The sequence below is a fragment of the Pseudonaja textilis genome, chromosome 4 (genome assembly GCF_049901715.1).
Source record: "Pseudonaja textilis isolate UNSWEBS1 chromosome 4, rPseTex1.2, whole genome shotgun sequence".
Classification (NCBI taxonomy): Eukaryota; Metazoa; Chordata; class Lepidosauria; order Squamata; family Elapidae; genus Pseudonaja; species Pseudonaja textilis.
Window position 1 is genome coordinate 83,433,910 of NC_141993.1, and position 13,254 is coordinate 83,447,163.

At 46.2% G+C, this 13,254-nt stretch overlaps 1 long non-coding RNA gene across 1 annotated transcript in view; it reads left to right on the forward strand.

Moving 5' to 3' along the window:
- The window catches only part of LOC148125903 (uncharacterized), a 209,907-nt gene that overhangs the window by 74,551 nt on the left and 122,102 nt on the right, over window positions 1-13,254 (forward strand). The window contains exon 2 of the long non-coding RNA XR_015743636.1: window positions 1,958-2,277. This is a non-coding gene — a long non-coding RNA (uncharacterized LOC148125903). The remainder of the gene's footprint in view (window positions 1-1,957; window positions 2,278-13,254) is intronic.

The following is a 13,254-nucleotide window of genomic DNA, read 5'->3' on the forward strand; positions in this document are numbered from 1 at the left end:
TTTTCTTTCTTCTCTTCTTTTTTCTCTCTCCACTCGTCTTCTCTCTTCATCTTTTCCCTCTTCTCTTCTCTTCTTCTCTCCTCTTTTCTCTTCTCTTCTCTCTTTCCTCTTTTCTCTTTTCTCTTTCTTCTCTCTATTCTCCTTTCTTCTCTCTCTCTCTCTCTCTTCCCCCCCCCATACACACACCCCGAGATAACTACGACAGTAAAGCCAGACCCGTATCACAACCTTGACCTTTGGGGGGGGAGAAGGCGAAAACGAATTCAAACTGCCTCCCATCTGAAGGAGCGATGCCAGTCCCAGTTGAAGACTATCCCAGCTTTCCTTCTTGCGAGACCGAAATGAAGCAGACCTAAATCCCGCAAAATAATTTAACTAATCCTGCGTCAATTCCCTCCCAAAACGCGGGAGCTGTTTTTGCGCACAATGTGTTTGAAACGGTAAACTAGGGTTAAGAACCGTCCGCGAGCCACACTAGTTGGTCCCGGGAGCCCATCACTCGGCTTATTATGGGAATGAGCTCGTTCACACGAGTCGTTGCGACAGATAAAGCGGTTGGTTTGGCCTCGAGTTCGCCATGGGGGTTTGGCAAAACAGGGCTCGGGCATTCGAGGGTTGCGCCAGGTAACTTGAAGGAGGCCCGAACCAGCTTTTTAGCACGACTTTGGGGTCCCGAAGGAGTTCTGCGCGGGACAGTACCGGGTCTAGAAACGTGGAATCTGGAAGGTCACAGAAGTCTTAGGAACATAGAGAGATTTCCCTCGATCTCCTCTTCCGCTGGGCTTGGGGGCGGGACGGGGTACCTGACCTCTGGGCTATAGATCTCTGAAGCTTCAAGCAAATTTAAGGTGGGCGGGGGCGGGGTGGGGCAGAAAAGCCCATCCGTGGGAGGAAAACAAACTTGCTTGGAAACCAGCCCGAGAAGAGCCGTTTGGCAATCTAGAGAACTACCCACGCGGCCAAGTTTGCCATGATCTCTGGAATCTGGCGGGTTCACAAGTCCCAGAAATGTACACGTGTGCAGCTTTCCCGCTTTTTTTTTTTTTTTTTTTTTGCTCAGCGTTTCCAGGGAGTTTATTTTTTTCCCCCCTTCCCCTCCTGTTCCAATTCTTGCAAGGGGCGGGGAGGGAAAGGGAGACGAATGGGACGCCCCCACCCCCAAACCCGAGGCATTGAAAGAAGCAGATGTTTGGACCGATTGAGCCTCGAGGTGAAATCCTCCCTTACCCCACCCCACCCTCCTGTTTTTTTTAAAGGAGGGGAAAATCTACCGATGATGATGTTATTAGTGGTGGGAATAACAACCATAATAACAACAGGAAGTCGGTCTGGTCGGGAGAGAAGAACAGCGAGGCTACTGGCGGCTTTTTTTTTTTCTTTCCCCGGCGGTGTTCCTCCTCCTCCTCCTTTGGGCGGGTGAGGGAAGAGAGGTGGGGGCAACCTAAATCTTTATCAAGCTTCTATTCTGTGCCTTCAACAAACAGAATCCCCATTACTTCACGGCGCCTTTTGTCGGCCCTATACAAATGAGAACAAAATGGTTATTCAGGAAAACGCTTTTCGATTTGTATTGTGTGTGGCTCGCACAAAGCGCACTGTTATTGTATTAAAAAGAACCATCTGTAGCAGAAACAATGGCATTAAATTATCTTTGAATAACCACTGCAAAAAAAAAATATATAATATAAGGCTTTTATTCTTATTCTCCTTCATGGGAAAAAAAAAAGCGGAGGGGGGGGGAGGAAGGAGAAAAAGGGACAGAGAATTGACTTTTTTGTTGTGGGTCCATTCTTACAATACACACGCGCGCGCGCGCGCGGGGACGCACACACCCGCACACACACACACATACAGAAAAACAGCCATTTGGATTTTTTAAGCCATACCATAAACGATTTTCCTCTCTCTCCCTCTCTCTCTCTCTCTCTCTCTCTTTCTCGCTACCCCCCAATTCTAGGGGCTGCAGTTTAAAGCTAGGAGTAAGACTTGGAGGGTGTGTAGGCAAGCTGGATAACCGGGGCTAGAAAACCCCCCGATCTGAAATCGTTCGGGCTGAGGGAGGAGGACGAAGCGAAGAGGACGGGCAGGGCACGAGTGGAGCTTCCGAGCAACCTGCCCGGGCGTCCGTGGGGGCGAAAAAAAGGGCACCCGAGCCCGGAGAGGCCGAGTGGGGACGCGAGAGAGCCCCCCCCCCCCCACCTCCCCGGCTGACTTGGCGATTCTCCGACCAATCAATCACACGGTTTCCGAGCCAGCCGTCCGGACTGGAAAGCATCCGTAAGTAACTTCAGCAACTTTGTCGCGAACTCCAGTCGGCGTTTTTCTCACCTTCGCCTTGGGCGGGGAGGGGGGGCGGTAGAAGAGACGGGTGGGGGGGAGGAGATGTACAGAAAGAAAAAAGGGGTGAACCTCCCCCCCCCCTTGAAATTGTGGGGGGTGGAACTGGCGGGGGGGGGGGGAGAACAGGGACTCTTTGACTGTCTGGACAATATCCCTATTTTGGTTTCTCTGGTTCTTCCTTCCTTTCCCTGTTGGGATTGAAAGTGACAGTTGCTGAAAAGCCGCATTGAGAGATTGGCGAATTCATGCCCTTCGCGGCAATTCTTTTCTTTCTGTATCCTCCTTTTCCTTTTCTCCCCTCTCCATCCCGCACCCCACATCAGGAAGGAAGGAAGGAAGGAAGGAAGGAAGGAAGGAAGGAAGGAAGGAAGGAAGGAAGGAAGGAAGGGAAGGAAGATGAGATAGAGATAGAGAGAGGTAAAGGTAAAGATGAGGGAGAGGAAAAAGCGGGAGGTTCAAAAAAAAAAAGTGCCCAAGAAAGCGAAAACCGCTTTTGGAAAATACACCCAAGCGAAAGGCCAAACCGAACGGGAAAGTCAGTGACCCGGGACTCAACTGCCTGGTCTCGGTGTGAATCTGACTCGGCGCATCCTGAACTTCCGGGAAACAGGGAACGGAGGCAGATGGAGCGGTGGCAGGAGGCGAGGAGGCGAGGAGGAGGACCGGAGAGGAGAAAGAGCGCGGGGGGCTGGGGAAAGGCGAGTGGGGCGGGGGCGGAAAGGAGGAAGAGGAAAACCAGGGAGCGCGGGTTACCTGGCGGAGGCTCTTAAAAGGTGCTGGCGAGGTGCCAGGCGCCGAGGCTGGCTCTTGCTCACTCGCGCCCCCTGATGGTCAGTCCAATCCAACACCCCCACCCCCCACTCCCGTCGCCCACCGCTCGGGTTCTGCATATCCCAGCAAAAGGGGATTCCTCGCCAGGGACGAAGTTGCGTCTGTTTTGATCCTATCCTATCCTTTCCTTTCCTTTCCTTTCCTTTCCTTTCCTTTCTTTCCCTCCCGTCTCCCGGATATATATATATATATATTTTCCCCTGCCTAAACTTTAGGTTATTTTAAAGGCTGCCGTAGATAAAGGTTAATCTCGGGTTGAATGGCGGAGCTGTGATTGACAAGGGAGAAGGTGTGGAAGGCAAGGCGAGCTGTCTTTATTTACAGCCCACTGCCGGCTCCAGGGTCTTTGTTAGAAATGGGAAGCTAATTTAGCGCTGATCAAAAGCACCACGGAGTCAAAGGGGCTGGTAATGACTACTAATTTCATTTCAGCCTCATACGTCCCCGACCGCTATAATTAAAGACGCGCTATTTAAATACAGGTGAAGAGGCTTTTTAAGAGCGATTTGGGGTGGGGGGGGAGAGGAAGGGGAAGAGAAGGAGGTGAGGCTGTTGCCGTTTTATTTAGTCTCTCTCTAGTGAAGCCTCGCGGGCGGGACCGGGCGAGGGAAAAACGGAATATTTCACACGTTCAGGCCTTTCCCTGCGAGGAGTTGCGGTTAAAACTAGGCCCTGTTTTCTAGTGGTGAGGTGTTGCCTTGTCTGAAATAAAGAAGTGGGCGCCAATGGAAAAATAAATGTTATGTTTAATGTCACTGGCCGTCCGTAAATAAGAGACCGGGAGAGCCTCGAATATGGATTCATTTCTCTGGATTTGATGACTTCAATGAGGAAACCTGAGGGAGGGGGAGGAGAGAGAGAGAGAGATACTGGTTGTTTAAGATGGAGAGGAAAAGGGATAAGCTTTTTTCTCTAAGGAAGATCATTTATTAATTAAATTGCCCCCTTCCCTGCCTCCCCCCCCCCCCATTCATGCCAGATTTCATGGGGAAGATGTCATTTCTGAACCCGATGTAACCATCTCTTTCTAGGATAAACTTCAAAGGACAAAAGCTTCCCATTTTCGTTAGTTGGGTAAAAACTGATACGAGAGAGAGGGAGGGAGGGAGAGAGAGAGAGAGAGAGAGAGAGAGAGAGATGGCGGAGGAGAAGAAAAAGGGAAAGGAGTTCGCCTTTAATCTCTCTCTCTTTTTTTTTTATCCATGAGGACTAAAGATCCGTACTCCACCCCGCAAAGCTCGAAAGCTTGCAACGGCTCTTCTTCCGGAGGTTGCAAGGAGCTTAGAGGAGAGGAGAGGGGGGCGGGGGGGGCTTGAGTAGGATATGCGAGCGTCCCCTGTCGGCTTACAGAGCCGGGCCTGAGCGACGCGGTTAGGCGCCTGGACGAATTCTGCGCCTTGCGCGTAAAAAAAAAAAAACACTTTAGCCAACTTAACAAAACAACAAGACCGGCAATTAAAGCCAAAGTAGAGGAAAGAGATTTGTCTTGCTGCGCGCTGCGCCGGCCCATAATTTGACTTTGGGGCATTTGCTAGAATTTTGGGAAGCCCCCTGCCGTTTTGAAATAGAAATAACCACCCGCCCCCCCCTCGCTTTTTTTTTCTTTTCTTTTTCATCTAATTTTTCCCCCCCCTTATGAACGGGAGGGAATATGAAAGACAAGCCGGCCTCTTTTTTCACTTTTCTTCTAGGAATTTGCCTGCAGGGGAACCACAATGCAAATATTAAGGCTCTAAAGTTTCATTTGAAAACTGCCCCTTCATTACAGGAGTTGGGGTATCCATCGGTGTTACCGACCCACAGAGGAAACCTGACTAGCGACGGCTGGTAGAAATGTATAATTGAAACGAAACTCGTTTGGGTACCCACCAACAGGTGGGCCATTGAAAACGCAAGTTAACATTCCTGTGTGTGTGTGTGTGTGTGTGTGTTTCGGTGGAGGGAGAAATGTCACTTAAGAGCTCGTTTTTCCCTGGCAGCATTATCTGGCAAGACAACTCATAAAACCTGTTAAAATGAGATCTTCAGTAAAAGAGAAACAACAGCTATCTAGCTTTTAAATTGGTTCCCCCACTTCTTTCGGACAAAATGATTTAGTCCAGATAAAGGGCCATTGGCAGTTTGTGGTACAGATGGGTGCGGGGTGTGGGTGCCACACTGCCAATGCCCTTTTATCTCAGCCACTGCTCATTGCATGCGAAGGGAGAACCAGGGCCGAATGAAGAAGCCCTTTCCTTCACCTCTGCCAAGCTTCTAAACATACTTTTCCATTTGCGTTTTTTCTTTGCTCTCTTGTTTTAATTCAGTTCTCTTGTTTCGGGGATATTTCCACAGATGCAAAAAGCGGGAAAACCATTCAAACCAAATCCATAAGCGCAGGGGAGCAGCTTGCGCAGTGCCCATGTGCCAATCCCCTCTGGACATCCTCACGGGGTTGGCCCGCGCTGAGCTCACTGACACCCCTGAATCACTGAAACCACGCCAAATCATTTGGTCGGATTTCTGATGGGACTGACTTCTTGTGCGCGCCACAAGCCTTCTCCGAATGTTCTTTTTAAAATATATATAGTACATAATATGTATTATAATATTTAGTAGTATATAGTATCTATAGAATCTATCATCTATATCTCATTATAGTGTGTGTGTCTGTATGAAGAGGATAGAATAGAATTCTTTATTGGCCAAGTGTGATTGGGCACACAAGGAATTTGTCTTGGTGCAAATGCTCTCAGTGTACATAAAAGAAAAGATACATTCATCAAGAGTCAAGAATCATCAGGTACAACACTTAATAATAGTCATAGGGTACATAGTGTATATATATATATATATGTGTGTGTGTGTGTGTGTGTCTATATCTATCTATATCTATATATATATCTATAATCCTATATTATACATCGAATACATATACATACACACATGTACGTGTGTGTGTGTACCGGTATATGTATGTATATGAACCGGTATATATACATATATACATAATATGTACGTTTACACGTGTATGTGTGTGTGTGTGTACTCATTTCAGAAGTAGTTAACGTGCGCACGCGTTACCTGCTTATTCGGCTTCGGATTTTCCGCGAGCTAATCTTTTGCTAAAACTCTTTTTAAGACTTTTTTTTCTCCCTCTCTCTCTCTCTCACGTGCTAAGAAAATGGCCGAGGGGCGAGGCAGGCCGACTGGGCAGCGGTGGCGGCGAAGAGTAGCGAGTGAACGCGCGAGGCTCTTTTCTACTCGACCTTGAGATTTAATCTGGAGAAGTGTTGGGCTGGGGGCGGGGGAGCCGTTTGCATTGAATTCGCTGGGCCCGCGGCTTGATTTCACTGGGAGGTTTCCGCGCCTTCGGTCTGCGCTGCTGCTTCTCTGCGGCTTCGAAGGTCACCGGGGAATGGGGGTGGGGCGGCTTAGCCCTAGCTCCGCCGACATTTTTCTATTTCCAGCCTGAAAAGAAAGAAAGAAAAAGAAAGAAAGAAAGAAAGAAAGAAAGAAAGAAAGAAAGAAAGAAAGAAAGAAAGAAAGAAAGAAAGAAAAGGAAGGAAATTAAGAAAGAAAGAAAGAAAGAAAGAAAGAAAGAAAGAAAGAAATGGAAAGGAGGAAGGAAGGAAGGAAGGAAGGAAGGAAGGAAGGAAGGAAAGAAAGAAAGAAAGAAAGAAAGAAAGAAAGAAAGAAAGAAAGAAAGAAAGAAAGAAAGAAGGGAGAAAGAAAGAAAGGAGAGAAGGGAGAAAAAAGAAAGGAGAAAGAGAAAGAAAGAAAGAAAGAAAGAGAAGGAAGGAAATTAAGAAAGAAAGAAAGAAAGAAAGAAGAAAAATGGAAAGGAGGAAGGAAGGGAGGAAGGAAGGAAAGAAAGAAAGAAAGAAAGAAAGAAAGAAAGAAAGAAAGAGAAAGAAAGAAAGGAGAAAGAAGGGAAAAAGAAAGGAAAGAAGGGAGAAAGGAAGGAAGGAAAGAAAGAAAGAAAAGAAAGGGACAAAAGGGAGAAAGAAAGAAAGAAAAAGAAAGAAAGAAAGAAAGAAAGAAAGAAAGAAAGAAAGAAAGAAAGGAGAGAGGGAGGGAGAGAAAGAGAGAGAGGGAGAGAACGGATCATGAATTGCTGAGAGTGCGGAGGCTGCGCGGAGCATTTACCCCTTTTCTGAGGCTTCAAGGAAGCAAAAGTCCCCGAGCCCAGTTGCGAAGTGAAGTCGGCTCCCCTTCCTGGCATCCTTCGCCGGAGCGGCGTTTTTTTTTTTTTGTTTTTTTTACGCAGAGTCCAAAGCGAGAGAGAAAAACGCGGCCTCTTGGTGCTCTCGGAGCTTGGTTGTTGTTTGCTGAGCACTTGGTGATGTTAGTTCGGGTAACGAAACGTCTGCAAGAAAACCACCAAATTCAGAAAGCACCAAGCCCCCCGCCCCCACCCCCCACCCCCGTTTCAACCCCCAGCTGCAAATATTCTCCTTTAGCGCTACAGAGGGGACTTTCCAATTCTGATCGGCCGTCCAGGACTGTCTTAGGGGCCAGGAAGGGGTCTGCAGAGGGGTTTTTAAATCCCGATCCCAAAGGTGCTTTTTCGAGAAAGTCCAGTCGCCTCCTGGAAAAGCACTTTTGGGACAACCATGACCTGAATCTCCATCCCAATCCTAAGGTCTCCGGCGGTCTCCAGAGTTGTAAGAGAGAGAGGGGGGCTAAGGGCACAAAAGCGCAAAACGGGAAAGAAGAGCTCAGCGCAGCCCGTAGAAGAGGAGATCAAAAGAATCGATTCCCCACCCCACCCCACCCCCACCCGTCCTTCTGACACTCTCTCTCCCCTCCACCTGACCGTTGCCCTTCAAAAGTTCTCTGCCCAAGAGAAAGGAGCAAAAGGGGGAAAAAAACAAGCGACTGTCACTGGTAGAAGCTGCAGAAGCTGAAAACCTTCAGGGGCCTGTCTCTAAGAGAGGTTTTGGTTCTTTTTTTAAAAAAAAAAAAAACCACCTTGGTTCTGAAATTCTGGAGGACCCAACTTTGGAGGGAAGGCGGGTAACACTGAACTGAGCCTCCACTTTTCTCCCTGTCTAACTGAATTCCTTCAAGGGGAGAAACCACAGTGTTTGCAGGTATCTTTCCACCCAGCCTTCCGAATTCTCCAGAAGAGAAGAGAAGAGAAGAGAAGAGAAGAGAAGAGAAGAGAAGAGAAGAGAAGAGAAGAGAAGAGGAGGAGGAGGAAGAGGAAGAATAGAATAGAATAGAATAGAATAGAATAGAATAGAATAGAATAGAATAGAATAGAATATTGGAATGAAGAATAGGAAGAGAAGGGAAGGGAATAGGAACAGAACAGAACAGAACAGAACAGAACAGAACAGAATAGAATAGAATAGAATAGAATAGAATAGAATAGAATAGAATATTGGAATGAAGAATAGGAAGAGAAGGGAAGGGAATAGGAATAGAATAGAATAGAATAGAATAGAATAGAATAGAATAGAATAGAATAGAATAGAATAGAATAGATTCCTTGTTGGCCAATATGGTGATTGGACACACAAGGAATTTGTCTTTGGTGCATATGCTCTCAGTGTACATAAAGAAAAAATAAAATACATTCATCAATCATAAGATATAACACTTAGTAATAGTCATAGGTTATTATAAGCAATCAAATCATCCATAGGTTATTAATACGTAATCAAACATACTAGGAAAACAAAACAATATAAATTATAAATATAAAGCAAAATGGTTATAATCATAAGTGGGAATAGGTAGGTACTAGGAAGGATGAGGAGAATAATAGTAATACAGTCTTAGTAAATAATTTGACAGTGTGGTGGGAGTTAGTTGTTTAGCAGAGTGATGGCATTTGGGAAAAAACTGTCCTTATGCCCAGTTGTTCTGCTGTGCAGTTCCCTATAGCGTCGTCGTTTTGAGGGCAGAAGTTTATTAAGATTATGCCTAGATAGATGGATCAATCACTATTTATGTTACACGGTCTTTTGAAGCCTTTTTTTTAAAAAAGCAAGAGAAAGGAACTAACAGACGTCCAACCATTAATCCAGTTTTTTTTTTCTTTAAGTAATCGGATAACAAGAATTAGGGAGGGAGGGAAGATATCTGTTGGAAGTTCTAGAACGTGAGACACAAAAGACCTTGTAAAAAGACTCGGTGTCTAGAAAAGAGTTAAGGAGCTCAAACTGTCATGGATAATTCAAGGTTTCCCTTCACTTCTTAAAATCCCTTGTCTTTCCATTTCTCCAGAGCAAGAGCTTGCAATTGCCATTGGACCATTGCAGACGTGGTATTCAGCAGGTTCTGACCGGTTCTGGAGAACCGGTAGCGGAAATTTTGAGTAGTTCAGAGAACCAGTCAATACCACCTCTGACTGACCCTGCCCCCATCTATTTTCCGCCTCCCGAGTCCCAGCTGATTGGCTGGGTCTTCTTTGGTTGCCCTGCACGGGAGAACGAAGCTGGAAAGCAGGTTAGTGGGGTGGGGAGGGAATGGGGATTTTGCAGTATCCTTCCCCTGCCACGCCCACCAAGCCACGCCCACAAAACCCATAGTACAAAAATTTGAATCCCACGACTGGACCATTGATGCGGAACAGAAGGTGACCTGCAGCTGTTTAGCTCAGATTTTCGTCAGATTTTCTCCAGTCTGCCAAAATCACTGGGCGTTTTGGGAAAGAAAATAGGCAGGGTTTAGATCTGTTTTGCTTTCTTCAGCCAGTAAGTATGGAAAGAAAGACCAAAAGGGGAGTTTCTTCTGACTCTTAGACAAGGGTGGGACTCAATTTTTTTAACAACCAGTTCTGTGGGTGTGGCTTAATTGGTAAACGTAGCTTGGTGGTTATGTTATTGGTTAGGTGTGGCCAACTCAACGTCACTCACATCGAGGCGCGCATCTCCTCGCCTGGCCTCTCATGACTGTGGGGATGCTGCAACAGTCGTAAGTGTGAAAAATGGTCATAACTCACTTTTTTCAGTGCCATTGTAACTTTGAATGGTCACTCCACACAAGCAAAGTACCAGCAAAGGAGGGGAAAAGAACTCCAGAGATGTTCCTGAGACAGGAAGTCTAGTCCTGCCAAGAATGTAATCAGGGTTAACGGAGAGGCAGTTTCTGTAAGCAACACCAGAATGTTTCCTTCCTGCTTTCCTTGCAGGACTAGGCCAGTAATTCCTTCTAACAACCGGTTCTCCGAACTGCTTAGAAAGTTAACAACCGGTTCTAGCGAATAGGTGCAAACTGGTAGAATCCCACCCCTGCTCTTAGAACACAAAGAACTCTTAAAAGAACTCAGCTACTTTTAGGAAGGAGACCTTCCTAGAGAAAGACAGATAGCAAACAAGCTACCAGTCCTTTCCAAAGCAGCCTCTGTACCAACCAATAAAGGAGAATATTTGTGGCTCAGGGTCGACACGAGGGTCCTCGGTGCTTTCTGAGCTTGGTTGTTTTGTTGCAGAAGTTTCATTACCTGAACTAGGCAACATCATCAGTGTTGGTCATTGGCACTAATAGCACTAACATGAGTGATGTTACCTAGTTTGGTGGCCCAGTGGTTAAAATGCAGTATTGCAGGCTGATTCTACTGACTGTCAACTGCCAAGAGTTCAGCAGTTCGAGTCTCTGCCAGCTCAAGATTAACTCAGCCTTCCATCCTTCCATCCAGTCCAAGAAGAGATTGGACTGCCATTTGTCAGAAACGGTGTAGGGCAGGGGTCTCCAACTTCGGCAACTTTAAGACTTGTGGACTTCAACTCCCAGAATTCCTCAGCCAGTTTTATTTTGAATTCTGGGAGTTGAAGTCCACAAGTCTTAAAGTTGCCAAAGTTGGAGAGCCCTGGGGTAAGGATCTCCTGCTTGGGTTGGAGGGGGGAGGGTTGGACTAGATGACCTACAAGATCCCTTCCAACTTTGTTAATTTGCTAATCCTTCTGAGGTCAGTAAAATGAGGATCCAGATGGTTGTGGGGAGGTGCAATAGGCTGAGTTTGTAACCTGCTTAGAGAAGGGCTGTAAAGTACTGTGAAATAAGTCTACGTGCTATTGCTATCGGATGCCATTTGTCCGAAATGGTGTAGGGCCTTCTGCTTGGGCGGGGAGGTTGGACTAGATGACCTACAAGTTCCCTTCCAACTCTGATTAAGGACTCCTCCCTGCATCTGGACAGACAATTGGGCAGGGAACTCCTCCTAGTGATGATGCAACTGATTTTCAGAGATTGGCTCTGTCTTGTGTGGCACTAAACCATGATTTTGACTATTGGAAAAAAAAACCGCACACGGTTAAGTTGGATTCCCACATTGAAGCAAAGTAGCCAGGTTTGGGATTGGAGCAATGGGTGAACCCAGTGGTGGGATTCAATTTTTTATTTTTTTTTACTACCAGTTCTGTGGGTGTGGCTTGGAGGGCGTGGCAGGGGAAAGATATTGTAAAATCCCCATTCCCTCCCCACCCCACTAACCTACTTCCCAGCTCTGTTCTCCTGCGCAAGGCAACCAAAGAAGACCCAGCCGATCAGCTGGGACTCGGGAGGCAGAGAATAGATGGGGGCAGGGCCAGTCAGAGGTGGGATTTGCTGGTTCTCCGAAACTACTCAAAATTTCCACTATCGGTTCTCCAGAACTGGTCAGAACCTGCTGAATACCACCTCTGGGTGAACCCCCTTCCAGGAAGCTAGTCAATTCAGAATAGTTTTGACCACGGACAGCTTTCCTCGTCTGTGACTGTACCTAATGCTTAGTGGGCCTAGCATAGTGATTGAGTAGGAAAGTCCAGGGCTTAAATCTGCATTTAAAAAAGCAGTTGTTTCTTTGGACTGGGCTGTGATGAATTTTGGGTAAGAAAACCAGGAGAGCAAAACCTCCTCCCCATTCCGTTTTTCCACGCTGGGAAGCATTTCTACCTCTCGCTTATTTTCCCACCCATCCCATCTCAATGGAGAGAAGACGCCCCCGTTTCTTCAGCGTTCTGGGTTCCGCTTCTCTTCTCAGGGTCTGGTGACCAGAACCGAAGAGCCAAATTCCAGAGAAGCTGGCACTCTAGACCTCACTAATCTCATGAGGCCAATTTTATTTTGGGATTGTTTTCCTGAGCCGCAGCCCAGATGTCGTGATGTGAGAGATAGTTGTCATGGGGCTAAAGAGAGAATGGATGGAACTGGTCAGTCGGCTCCCTGTTGGAACAGCAAACAGAAACATCCTGGCTACAGCTGATAAAGGGGAACGTGGTTATATTTCAGAAGCTACTGTTTGTCTCTTGCATGGCAACCCGTTCTGCCTATCTTGAGCCTTGCTGGACAAGATCTAATGATGCGTACCTTCCTAGCTTTCCCCACCTTATTCTAGCTTTCTTCACTTTCCTAGTTTTCCTAACCTCATTTCCCCTCATTCTCAGGCAAAGAAGGGGATCGTCAAGCAGTTTTAACAAAGTCCGATCGGGTTAAGTCTTGCTTGAGCAGCCTTTCCAAGTTTTCATTCTCTTCCTTCCCTCAATAATAGTAATAGTAATGGTGATGATGATGATAATAATAATAATAATAATAATACTTCAGTTCCGACTTAATAATACGTCACTTCTCAAACACTATGCATTTGCCTGTAGCAAAGAACTAGTGGGATCATAAGCCTGAAAAAACAACTGGAGCATCACTTGAACACCATAGGCAGTGACAAATTTGCCATCAGTCAATTGCAGAAGGCAGCTTTACTTGGAACGGCTTCCATCCTGCGGCAATAACACCATCAAACATCCAGATCTGCCTATCCCAGGTCCCTGGTAAGGACTCGATTGGTAGACAAAAATGCCAAAGCCAGTCTGATCATCTGGCTGACTGTGCGATTAATAATAATAATAATAATAATAATAATAATAATAATAATAATAATAATAATAATAATAATACTTCAGTTCCAACTTAATAATACTTCACTTCTCAAACACTATGCATCTGCCTGTAGCAAAGAACTAGTGGGATCATAAGCCTGAAAAAGTGGTTGAAAATGAGCATGCAAAACTACTGTGGGACTTCCGAAGACAGACAGACAAAATTTTGGAACACAACACCCCGGATATCACGATTGTGGAGAAGAAAAAAGTGTGGATCGTCGACATTGCCATACCT